Here is a 13,927-nt window from a genome sequence, read left to right as displayed (position 1 = left end):
CATATGTGTATCATTATTATATATAATACTATTATGAGAGGCTTTTGTTTATTTTATATGGATAAGCCCAAGGTTGCCTCTCTAAAAAGTTGATCATCCTATCATCCAGTGCCCATTTTAGATTTAAGCCAAACTCCTTACTTGCTGTGCTACAAACTACATTTCCCAGGACATTTTGTTGGTAATCTTTCTTGCCTATATTTCATTTGAAGTGGGAGGGGCAGGAATAAAGACATTCAAAAGGAAATGAAAGCTAACAACCTGTAGGTGCCTATTCATTAAATATTTTATATTCATTTTCTTTTTAACTGATTTTCATCAGTTCCCTAAATTTTTGTGTAGCTCTTTACTGAAATGAATCTTAAGGACAAATCTCAGCTAAAGGAAATATGTTCCCTTTCTCTAAGAATCTTGTCTTTATAGGTCATATATTTTTAAAACAATGGGTTCTTCTACCTTCCCATTATTCAAGAACACAGTCCTTCAGATTCTTACCTCTTCAGTAGCCCAAGTGTTACTTAGTATTTCTCTGCTATAACCAATACATTCAGAACTTAGGCCTTTGGGCCCTATTTACTTTTTTGAGGTAAGTACTGACATGCAACAAAAACCTTCAGTCTTATTTAATAGACAACTTCAAAAAGAAGATAAAAGAATGACCAATATGCCCATGAAAAGATACTCAACATCATTAGTTATGGAAATGCAAATTAAAACCACAATGAGACACCAAAATATGCATTAGAATAGCTAAAATTAGAAATATCAGCAAAGCAAAGTGTTAATATGGAGCAACTGGAACTCTACTGTTTGTGGGAATGTAAAATGGTAGGACCACTGTTGAAGATAGTTTGCAATCTCTAGTAGAATAGAACATAAACTTACCAACAAACTTTGGGATTTCACTCTTAGAAATTTACCCCAAAGAAATAAAACCATATTCCCAAAGCAGTCTAAGTGAAAGAAGCCATATGTAAATGAGCAAATACTGTATGATTGCTTTTTGTGAAATTATAGAAAATGCAAACTAAAGTGCAGTGACAGAAAGCAGATCAGTGGGACAGTTATAGAGGGAGAGGTTAATTGTAAAGGCCCATGAGGAAATTTTCTGAAGCAAAGGAACTGTTCTGCATCTTGTCAGGATAGTTACATGAGTCATTTTTTAATACTCCACACTTAAAATGAGTGCAATTTATTATATATGTTATACCTCAACAAAGTTAGTAAAATGACATCAAGCTATACATTTAAGATTTACACTCTTACTGCACTCCTCACCCCCCGTCCCCCCTCAAAAAAGAAAAGCAGATCTGGACATGTAGGAGCTGACCTGGTACTGACAACTATATTTTGGTAACTTCCCGTTGATCATAAATGATTTCACAGAACATCAACAACAAATGAGCATTTCTGTGACCCTAATGGATCAAGACAAAAAACACGATCACTCTGTAATCCTAACTAAACACAGACAAAACATGACCAATTTTCAAGCATGAAATGCTAAACACATTCCTGGATAATATGAGTGAGTGCTACTTCTTTAGCAATTATGATTTTAGCCTTGATTTAGTCTTCCCTCCCTACAGATAAGACTTATTAAAGGTACACAGTCATGGAATTACCTCCTGATTGCTGACAACATCCAATCCTGAGCAAAGCCCCACTTCCTTAAACCTCTAAATAAACAAAACAAAATCTTGTCTAACACCTTGGTGTCCCGTCTCCATGGTTCCCAATATTGTGTCTTCTGCTTTGCTGCAATGAGCAGTGAACCCACTTGTTTGACTACAGGAATGTTCCTGGTGGTGTTTGGGTCACACTGACATTTTGTGATATATATCTTTCAATAAAAACCTTAGATATAAATAAAGATACAGTATTTTTAGGTTTTCAGTTTTTGAACTTACTGACCAGAAGCTAATTGGATTTCAACAGTAAGGAGGTTGTACATTTATTTATTTAATCAAAGCCTTGAGATTACTTGTGGCAATGTTTTTAGTTCAATCAGTGGAAACAGAGAAAAGCTAATTATGTCCCAACTTGGCTGATACATCTGTCATTAATAGGCTGTTTCAGGTAAAACAGTCAGTCCTTTATTCTCCTTAAAATCCACCAGTTGCCTTCATATAACATTTGTGTGTGGCTGAGTTCTGAAAGAACTTTTTAAAAAAGATATCCCCCCTCACAAATCCACCAGGCTCTACTACAAAGCCACAGTAATCAAACCAATTCTGTGCTGGCACAAGAACAGATCCATATATTAAAGGAACAGAAGAGAGAGCTCAGATATAAACCCACACATATATAGTCAACTAATATACAATTAAGGAGCCATGGATATACAGTGGGGAATAGCCTCTTTAACAACTGGTGTTGGGAAAACTAGAGAACGACATGTAAGAGAATGAAACTGGATCATTGTCTAAATCCATACACAAAAGTAAATTTGAAATGGATCAAACCCTGAATGTAAGTCATGAAACCATAAAACTCATAGAAGAAAACATAGGCAAAAATATCTTGAATATAAACATAAGCAACTTTTTCCTGAACACATCTCCTCTGGCAAGGGAAACAAAAATGAACAAATGGGAATACATGAAGCTAAAAAGTTTCTGTACAGCAAACGACATCATGAGCAGAACAAAAAGGCATCCTACAGTATGGAAGAATATATTTGTAAATGACATATCCAACAAGGGGTTAACATCCAAAATATATAAAGGACTCACATGCCTCAACACCCAAAAAACAAATAACCCGATTAAAAAATGGGTGGAGGATCTGAACAGACACTTCTCTAAGGAAGAAATTTGGCCAACAGGCACATGAAAAGATGCTCCACATCGCTAATCATCAGGGAAATGCAAATTAAAATCACAATGAGATATCACCTTACACCAGTTAGGATGGCCAACATCTAAAAGACAAACAACAAATGTTGGTGAGGATGCACAGAAAGGGGAACCTACCTACACTGTTGGTCGGAATGTAAATTTGGTCAACCGCTGTGGAAAGCAATACCGAGGTTCCTCAAAAAACTAAAAACAGAAATACTGTTTGACCCAGTTATTCCACTTCTAGGAATTTACCTCAAGAAAACAAGATCCTGATTTGAAAAGACATATGCACCCCTATGTTTATCACTGCACTGTTTAGAATAGCCAAGATATGGAAGCAATCTAAATGTCCACCAATAGATGAATGGATAAAGAAGATGGGGTACATACACACAATAGAATATTATTCAGCCTTAAAAAGAAAAGAAATCCTGCCATTTGTAACAACATGGATGGATCTAGAGGGTATTATGCTCAGTGAAATAAGTCAGGCAGAGAAAGACAAATACTAAACAACTTCACTCATTTGTGGAGTATAAAAACAAAGCAAAATGGAACAAAAAAAACAGTAGACTCACAGACACTGAGAAGGTACTAGTTGTTACCAAGGGGGAGTGTTGGGGAGAGTGGATGCAAAGAGAGAAGGGGATTAAGGGGTACTATAATTCACAATAACAATATAGGTAGGTTACTGGGATGGTAGTACAGCATGGAGAATACAGTTAATTATAGCAACTTACTACACTGATAGTGACTGCAGTGGAGGGGGTGAGGACTTGATAATATGGGTTAATGTTGAACCACTGTGTTGTGTATGTGAAACCATCATAAGATTGTATGTCAATGGTACCTTAATAAAACAAAATCTACCAGGCTCCATCATATGAAGTTGTGGTTTGCATCTGAAAGCAAGATCTCTTATACAAATAAGGAGATAAATTAGCATGAGTTATTATTTTTTGCTCCACATAAGGAAGAAAACATTGAATGAGTCACCTCAGGGAATCTCACTAGTTCAGTAAAGAATGTGTTACACAGTTATCTATAATAACTGAAAAGGAAATAAAACAGGTGAATGAATAAATAATGGGTGGGGGTTGGGAATGGCAGTAAAAATTAATTTAATTACAGTATCCCCCTAATTTTCTATATTCTTAGTCAATTTTTCCTGTATCCATCTCATAAAATGATGAAAGATATAGGGTGGGAGTTGGGAGAGAGATGGGGAATAAATGCATGGTAATCAAATTAGTACATCTCTTTGGAAAGGGCTGAAGTGCACTGTCATTAAAGTAGTAAAGTCTTGGACCATTGCATTTGTGAATGGTAAATGGAGAGAGAAAGCCTTTCACCTTAGTATACATGTATGTAGAAGCTGTTAAATAAGAACCAAGATAAAATGACCCCATTTACTTTTATGCTCAAAAAAGATATTTTTTTCTCACCTGTTTTTTTCTTCTCTTCCATTCCCAACCACAGAATAGTATGTCCTTTAAAAAGAACATAAAAGTTATAAAGAAATATTAAAAAGGATAAATCAGTCATATTGGAGCCTTTTGTTAATTTCTAATTTGGGGCCACATTTATAAGTATCAGGCATTTTAGAATTCACTACAATAACATTTTTCTTATCTAGTGCTGTGACAAAACAATTGCCATATTATGACACAGTTAATTTTGATTTTCCATAATTTTATAAGTGAAAATTTTAGATTTTCAAGTGTTTTACTATTTAAGTAATTTTAATGTGAACATCTGCAGGCAACATGTTTTGCATTGGTTTCCTTGAGATAAAAGGAGGAAAAATCCTACTTCTAGGCATATAGTTAGTTATAGGGATCCTCAAATAGTAGCAAATTGCTTTTTAAAAGGAGGGTTTTTCCTTGAAAAAATAAAAACACCTGAAGAGGACAAATTTTGAAACAAAATGAAAGGGTCCGTGATGAAATATAAACCTGTATGCCACATGAGACCTATTATAGCTCACATCACAGACACAACCACCATTAAAAGTTCTTGGGCTGGCTCAGCCCCTGCCCTGCCTGCAAACGACTGTCACTTTCCCTCCCGGTGGAGTTCTCGACATTTTACATGGGGAGGCCTGGAAGATCTCACAGAGAAATTTAGCATCAACCAATAATTACAACAGTAAAGATTCTAACAGGTGCCTGAAACTTTCTTTTGCATCTTCTCTGCATTTCACTTTATAGACTTTTTCATTCATGTGATTTGGAATAAAAAATACAACGAAGAAGATTCTTAAGATGGCAGCATGAGTAGGGTGGCAGAAATCACCTTAAAAAGCAATATATATATTAAAAATACAGCAAATACAACTATTCCTAAAAGACCAGAATATATAGTACACCAGCCAGGCTACATCTAAATCTCCGAGAACTCAACATGTCACGAAAAGTGTAAGATACAAAGCTGTGACCCAGTGGGACCTGACCACTCCCCACACCCCAGCTCACTGGTGGGAGGAAAAGAATCAGAGTGGGGAGGGAGTTGGAAGCACAGGACTGCTAAATAACCAGCCCTAGTAATCTGCACTGGGAGCACAGACACACACTGCATGATGCACGGGATATTAGAGGAATGGAAAAGCATAATCTGAGACTAAGACTGCGAAGTGGTTCCCACAGCTGGATGCCTTGGGACAAAAGAAAAGTGGGTGCTTTAAAAGTCTTAAGGGGACAAGGGTTTAACAAGTGGACAGAATTGTCCAGGCACGCTCAGCCCAGGAGGCTGGGACTTTTAAGGAACTTCAGGCGCCCTAACCCCCTGGTTAGTAATGCAGCTCCAAAGACCCTCATGGTCATAAGCAGCCTGCCATTAATCCTCCCCCTCCAGCACTGCAAGCAAACTGGCTGACCCACCATTGCTGCAGCAATCAGAGTATTCTCCCACTGCATAGCTAACAGGGCCAGACCCAGAAGCTATCCCGTGCACACAGCTGCCTGGCACAAGCAGCAGGGACTGATGCAGAATCCAGAAGGAACAAAGGGGCTTTATTCTCGCAGTGAACATGCACTGCTTGACTGCAAACCTGCCTGTTTCCTAGGCCATCCTGAGGGCTGCCCCTCCCACAGTAGCTCAGGGGATTAACCCAGAGGCTTCCCCCTGCACCCGGTTGACAGTCACAGGCAGAGGAAACCGGCTCAGAGTCCGGAAGGCATGTAGAGTCTCTGTTCTAATGCTGAACACGTGCTGCTCGCCTGCAACCACTACCAGTTCCCTGGGCCATCCTGAGGGCCACCCTGCACACGTCAGCTCAAGGATTAACCCAGAGGTTGCTCCCTGCACCCGGTTACCTGGCACAGGCAGAGGAAGGTGGTGCAGAGTCCAAAAGGCACACAGGGGCTCCATTCTCATGGTGAATGTGCGTGGCTTGCCTGCAACCACTGCCAGTGCCCTAGGCCATCCCAAAGGTCGCCCTGCCCATGGCAGCTCAGGGGATTAACCCAGAGGCTGCTCTCCCTGTGTACAGTTGTCCTGCACAGGCAGCAGAGACCAGCACAGAGTCCGGAATGCATGAAGGGGCGCTGTTCTCATGGGAGAACACATGCTGCTTGCCTGCAACCCCTGCCAGTGCCCTAGGCCATCCCAAGGGACCCCTGCCCATGGCAGCTCAGGGGATTAACCCATAGGTTGCTCCATGTGCACAGTTGACCAACATAGGCAGTGTAGATGGGCAAGGCTACCAGCAAGCAGGAAGGGACTTTGTTCTCCCAGCTGACACATGTACCACTTGCCAGCAATCACTTCTATCACCATGAAAAGGCAGAAGGATATTGCTCAGTACAAAATCCCTCAAACGCTAGAGAGAGGGCCTGGTGAGACCGAAGTCACCAATCTTCCTGAAAAGGAATTCAAAATAAAAGTCATAAGCATGCTGAAGGGGATAAAGAGAAATATACAAGACCTAAGGGATGAGTTCTGGAGGGAGATAACAGAAATTAAATGAACAATGGAAGGATTTAAGAGAAGACTGGATGAGATAGAAGAAACTGTTAATGGAATAGAAATCAGAGAAAAGGAATGCAGAGAAGCTGAGTCAGAGAGAGATAAAAGGATCTCTAGGAATGAAAGAATATTAAGAGAACTGTGTGAGTAATCCAAACAGAACAATATTTGCATTAGAGGGGTATCAGAAGAAGAAGAGAAAGAAAAAGGGATAGAAAGTATCTCTGAAGAAAAAATTGCTGAAAACTTCCCTAATCTGGGAAGGAAATAGTCTCTCAGATCATAGAAGTACAGAGATCTCACAACACAAGGGAACCAAGGAGGACAACACCAAGACATATAATAATTAAAATGGCAAAGATCAAAGAAAAGGACAGAGTATTAAAAGCAGCCAGAGAGAGAAAAAAGATCACCTACAATGGAAAACCCATCAGGCTATCATCAGACTTCTCAGCAGAAACCTTACAGTCCAGAAGAGAATGGGATGATATATTTAATGCACTGAAGCAGAAGGGCCAAGAACCAAGATTACTTTATCTGGCAAGTTTATCATTTAAATTTGAAGGACGGATTAAAAAATATCCAGATAAGCAAAAGCTGAGGGAATTTACCACCCACAGACCATCTCTACAGTGTATTTTGGAGGGACTGCTAAAGACAGTGTTCCTAAGGTTTAATATCTGTCATCAGAGATAATAAAACCACAGTAAAGAAAGTAGAGCAGCTAATTACAAATCAAATGCAAAATTAAATCAACTATCCCTAAAGTCAATCAAGGGAAAGACAAAGAATACAGAATATGGTAACTAATATGTAAAGAATGGAGGAGGAAGAAAAAGGAGAAGAAAAAAAAAGAACCTATAGATTGTGTTTGTAAAAGCATATTAAGTGAGTTAAGTTGGATTCTTAGATAGAAAGGAAGTTAAGCTTGAACCTTCGTAACCACGAATCTAAGGCCTGCAATGGAAGTAAGTACACACCTATCTATAATCACCCTAAATGCAATGGATTGAAAGCACCAATCAAAAGACATAGAGTCACTGAATGGATAAAAAAAAAAGACCCATCTATATACTGACAACAAGAAAGTCACTTTAAACCCAAAGACATACACAGACTAAAAGTGAAGGGATGGAAAAAGATACTTCATGTAAATAATAGGGAGAAAAAAGCATGTGTTGCAGTACTTGTATCAGACAAAATAGACTTCAAAACAAAGAAAGTCACAAGAGACAAAGAATGACATTATATAACTATAAAAGGTCAATCCAACAAGAAGATATAACTGTTATAAATATCTATGCTCCCAACACAGGAGCACCTACATATGTGAAAGAAATACTAACAGAATTAAAAGGGGAAATAGAATGCAATTCGTTCGTTCTAGGAGACTGCAACACTCCACTCACTCTGAAGGACAGATCAACCAGACAGAAAATAAGTGAGGAGACAGAGACACAGAAGAATATATTAGAAAAGATGGACCTAACAGACATCTACAGAAGTCTACACCCAAAATCAGCAGAATACAGATTCTTCTCAGTGTACATGGAACATTTTCACAGATAGATCACATACTAGGCCACAAAAAGAGCATCAGTAAGTTCAAAAAGATTGAAATTGTACCAACCAGTTTCTCAGACCACAAAGGTATGAAACTAGGAATAAACTACTCAAAGAAAATGAAAAATCTCATAAACACATGGAGACTTCACAACATGCTCCTAAATAACCAACAGATCAATGACCAAATAAAAACAGATTTCACACAATATATGGAGACAAATGACAACAATAATTCCACACCACAAAATCTGTGGGATGCAGTGAAGGCCGTGCTAACAGGAAAGTATATTGCAATACAGACTACCTCAGGAAAGAAGAACAATCCTGTCTGAACAGTCTAAATTAGAAATTAACAAAGCTATTAAAAGAAGAAAAAATGAGGCCTAATGTCAGTATAAGGAGGGACTTAATAAAGATTAGAGCATAAATAAATAAAATGGAGAATAAAAAAATAGACAGCAAGATCTTGTTCTTTGAGAAAATAAAATAGATAAAACCCTAGCTAGACTTATCAAGAAAAAAACAGAGTCTACTCACATAAACAGAACCAGAAATGAGGAAGGAAAAATCACTATGGATACCACAGAAATGCAAAGAATTATTAGAGAATGCTATGAAAAATTATATGCTAACAAACTGGATAACCTAGAAGAAATGGACAACTTTCTAGAAAAATACAACCTTCCAAGGCTGACCCAGAAAGAAACAGAAAAATCTGAACAGACCAATGATGAGTAACTAAATTTAACTGGTAATCAAAAAACTCCCTAAGAGCAAAACCTCTGGACCAGATGGCTTCACGGTTGAATTTTATCAAACACTTAGTGAAGACAATACCTATCCTCCTTAAAGTTTTCCAAAGAGTAGAAGAAGAGGGAATATTTTCAAACTAATTCTATGAGGCCAGAATCACTCTACTACCAAAACCAGGCAAAGACACCATAAGAAAAGAAATTATGGACCAATATCCCTGATGAACACAGATGCAAAAATATTCAACAAAATATTAGCAACCCAAATTCAAAAATACACCAAAAAGATCATCCATCATAATCAAGTTGGATTTATTCCAGGGATGTAACGATGGTTCAACATTCGAAAATCCATCAACATCATCCATCACATCAACAAAAAGGACAAAAACCACATGATCATCTCCATCCACATGATCATCTCCATAGATGCTGAAAAAGCATTTGACAAAATTCAACATCCATTCATGATAAAAACTCTCAACAAAATGGGCAAGTACCTCAACAGAATAAAGGCCATATATGATTAACTCACAGCCAACATTATACTCAACAGTGAGAAGCTGAAAGCTTTTCCTTTAAGATCATGAACAGAACAAGGATGCCTACTTTCTCCACTTCTATTCAACATACTGCTGGAGGTCCTAGCCATGGCAATCAGACATCACAAAGAAATAAAAGGTATCCAGACTGTTAAGGAAGAAGTTAAACTATCCCTGTTTGCAGATGACATAATATTGTACATAAAAAACCCTACAGAATCAACTGCAAAACTACTAGATCCAATATCTGAATTCAGCAAAGTTGCAGGATACAAAATTAATATGCAGAAATCTGTGGCATTCCTATACACTAACAGTTAACTAGCAAAAAAGAGAAATCAGGAAAACAATCCATCCACAGTTACATCAAAAAGAATAAACCTAACCAAGGAAGTGAAAGACCTATACCCTGAAAAATACAAGAGACTCTTTTTTTTATTAATTAATTTTGTTGTCATTAATCTGCAATTACATGAAAAATATTATGTTTACTAGGGTCTCCCCTTCACCAAATCCCCTCCACAAACCCCATTACAGTACTGTTCATCAGCATAGTAAGATGCTGTAGAATCACTACTTGTCTTCTCTGTGTTGCACAGCCCTCCCCATGCCTCCCCCCACATTATACCTGCTAATTGTAATGCCCCCTTTCTTTTTCCCCACCCTTATCCCTCCCTTCCCTCCCTTTCTCCCCAGTCCCTTTCCCTTTGGTAACTGTTAGTCCATTCCTAGGTTCTATAATTCTGCTGCTGTTTTGTTCCTTCAGTCTTTCTTTGTTCCAATAGTCTTTGGGTTTGAGATGAGTCTCTTGTAAGCAGCATAGAGATGGGTCTTGCTTTTTTATCCATTCTATTATTCTGTGTCTTTTGATTGGTGCATTCAGTCCATTTACATTTAGGGTGACTATTGAAAGATATGTACTTATTGCCATTGCAGACTTTAGATTCGTGGTTGCCAAGGTTCAAGGTTAGCTTCTTTAATATCTTACTGTCTAACTTAACTCACTTATTGAGCTATTTTAAACACTGTCTGGTCATTCTTTATTTTTCTCCCTTCTTATTCCTCCTCCTCCATTCTTTATATGTTGGTTGTTTTATTCTGTGCTCTTTTGTGCTTCTTTAACTGCTTTTGTGGGTAGTTGATTTTATTTTTTGCCTTTAGTTAGTATTTGGTTAGTCTGCTTTCTTTGCTGTGATTTTATTTTCTCTGGTGACATCTATTTAGTCTTAGGAGTGCTCCCATCTAGAGCAGTCCCTCTAAAATACCCTGTAGAGGTGGTTTGTGAGAGGCAAATTCCCTCAACTTTTGCTTGTCTGGGAATTCTTTAATCCCTCCTTCATATTTAAATGATAGTCATGCTGGATACAGTATTCTTGGTTCAAGGCCCTTCTCTTTCATTATATTAAATATACCATATGCCATTCTCTTCTGGCCTGTAATGTTTCTGTTGAGAAGTCTGATGATAGCCTGATGGGTTTTCCTTTGTAGGTGACCTTTTTCCCTTCTCTAGCTGCCTTTAAAACTCTATCCTTGTCCTTGACCTTTGCCATTTTAATTATTATGTGTCTTGGTGTTGTCCTCCTTGGGTCATTTCTGTTGAGAGTTCTGTACCCTTCCATGGTCTGATCGATTATTTCCTCCTCCAGTTTGGGGAAGTTTTCAGCAATTATTTCTTCAAATACACTTTCTATCCCTTTCTCTCTCTCTTCTTCTTCTGGTACCCCTATAATGCAGATATTGTTCCTTTTGGATTGGTCACACAGTTCTCTTAATATTGTTTCATTCCTGGAGATTCGTTTATCTCTCTCTGCATCAGCTTATATATGTTCCTATTCTCTAGTTTCTATTCCATCAATGGCCTCTTGCATCTTATCCATTCTGTTTATGAATCCTTCCAGAGATTGTTTCACTTCTGTAATCTCCTTCCAGACATCATCCCTTAGCTCTTGCATATTTCTCTGCAGCTCCATCAGCATGGTTATGAGCTTTATTTTTAATTCTTTTTCAGGAAGACTGGTTAGGTCTATCTCCTTCTCAGGGTTTGTCTCTGTGATCTTGGTCTGTATCAATTTCTTCTGCCTTTTCATGGCAATAGATATATTTGTGGGGAGCTGGTGTGTGTGTTGGGTAAGGGAAAGTCCCTTCTTGCCAATTTGTGACCTTCTCTACTGGAAGAACAGCAGCCTCTAGCAGCTTGTGCTGGGCAGCTGTGTGCAGACAGGGCTTCTGATATTGCCCGGCTGCTATGGAGTTTATTTAGCTCTGCAGTTGCTGTGGGAGTGGCCTGCCTCAGGCTGCTGCTCTGATATGGTGGAGCCACATTGGAGGGGGAAGGCAGGAGGCTGTTTATCATGGTGAGAGGCCTCCAAGCTGTGCTGTAGGGATTCGGGCACCCAGAGTTTCCCGGGATTCCCAGCTGTTGGGCTAAGTGTCCCGGAGCACTTCCGTCCAGCTGTGGAGTCCCTGTCCCTGTAAGACTTTCAAAAAGCACTCATTTTTCTTTGTCCCAGGTGTGCCGGCTGCAGGGACCCACTCACAGGTCATACTGTCCTGTTTCCCTAGTTGCCAGCACCCCACACATGCACTGTGTCTGTGCTCCGGTGCAGATGGCTAGGGCTGGGTGTTTAGCAGTCCTGGGCTCCCTCTCCCTCCCTGCTCCAACTCCTCTCCTCCCGCTGGGAGCTGGAGTGAGGGGTGTTTGGGTCCCTCTGGGCTGGGGCTTGTATCTTACCCCCTTCATGAGATGCTGGGTTCTCGCAGGTGTGGATGTAGTCTGGCTGTTGGCCTGTGTCTTCTGGTCTCTCTTTTAGGATTAGCTGTATTTGTCATATTTTCAAAAGTATATATGGTTTTGGGAGATTTCCACTGCTCTACTCACACCACCATCTTGGTTCTACCTACAAGACACTCGAGAGAAATTAAAGAAGATACCAATAAATGGAAACACATCCTGTGCTCATGGATAGAAAGAATTAATATGGTCAGAATGGCCATCTTGCGTGGGAATGTAAGCTAGTTCAACCATTGTGGAGAGCAGTATTTAAGTTCCTCAAAAAACTAAAAATAGAATACCATTTGACCTGGGAATCCCACTCCTTGGAATTTACCCAAAGAATACAAATTCTCAGATTCACAAAGACATATTCACCCCTATGTTTATCACAGCACTTTTTATAATAGCCAAGATATGGAAGCAACCTAAGTGTCCATCAATAGATGAATGGATAAAGAAGATGTGGTACATATACACAATGGAATACTATTCAGCCATAAGAAAGAAACACTACCATTTGTAACATCATGGATGGACCTGGAGGACATTATGTTCAGTGAAATTAGCCAGGCAGAGAAAGACAAGTGCCAAACAATTTCCCTCATTTGTGGAGTATAACAATGAAGCAAAACTGAAGGAACAAAATAGCAGCAGACTCAGAGACTCCAATAATGGAGCAGTGGTTATCAAAGGGGAGGAGTGTGGGAGGATGGGTGGGGAGGGAGTCAGAAAGGGATTAAGGGGTATTATGTTTATTACACAGTGATCCCACACTGTGTGGGGATCACTGGGATAACAGTGTAGCACAGAGAAGGCAAATACTGAATCTCTGCCATCTTACTACGCTGATGGACTGTGACTGCATTGGGGTGGGTAAATGTAGTAACCACATTGTTTCTTCATGTGAAACCTTCACAACAGTATATATCAATAATACCTTAATAAAAAATTTAAAACAAACATGTATAATATATTAGATTTTCCCTAAAACTGCTTATGAAATTAAATATATGATTTTAGCTCATATTTCTTTTCTGTACAGGAAGAGTACAGTTTTAAAAATGTGATTATCTGTCATTTTTATTTCTTCTATAAAGTGCCCATACTCCCTCCCCCCAAAAAAAAGAAAAGAAAAAAAGTCTCACAAACACATGGAAGCTTAACAATATGCTCTTAAATAATCAATGGATCAATGACCAAGGTAAAACAGAGATGAAACAATTTATGGAGACAAATGAAAACTACAGCACAATGCCCGAACTTCTCTGGCACACAGCAAAGGCAGTTTTAAGAGGAAAGTATATAGCAATCCAGGACTATTTAAAGAAGGGAGAAAAATCCCAAATGAATAGTCTAAATTCACAGTGATTTAAACGGGATAAAGAAGAACAAGTGAAGCCCAAAGTAGAAGGAGAGACATAATAAAGATCAGAGAAGAAAAAAATAAAATTAAGAATAATAAAACAATAGAAAAAATGAATGAAA

This window comes from Manis javanica, chromosome 17 (assembly GCF_040802235.1).
Source record: "Manis javanica isolate MJ-LG chromosome 17, MJ_LKY, whole genome shotgun sequence".
NCBI classification, from domain to species: Eukaryota; Metazoa; Chordata; class Mammalia; order Pholidota; family Manidae; genus Manis; species Manis javanica.
Note: the sequence above shows the minus strand (reverse complement) of the source record.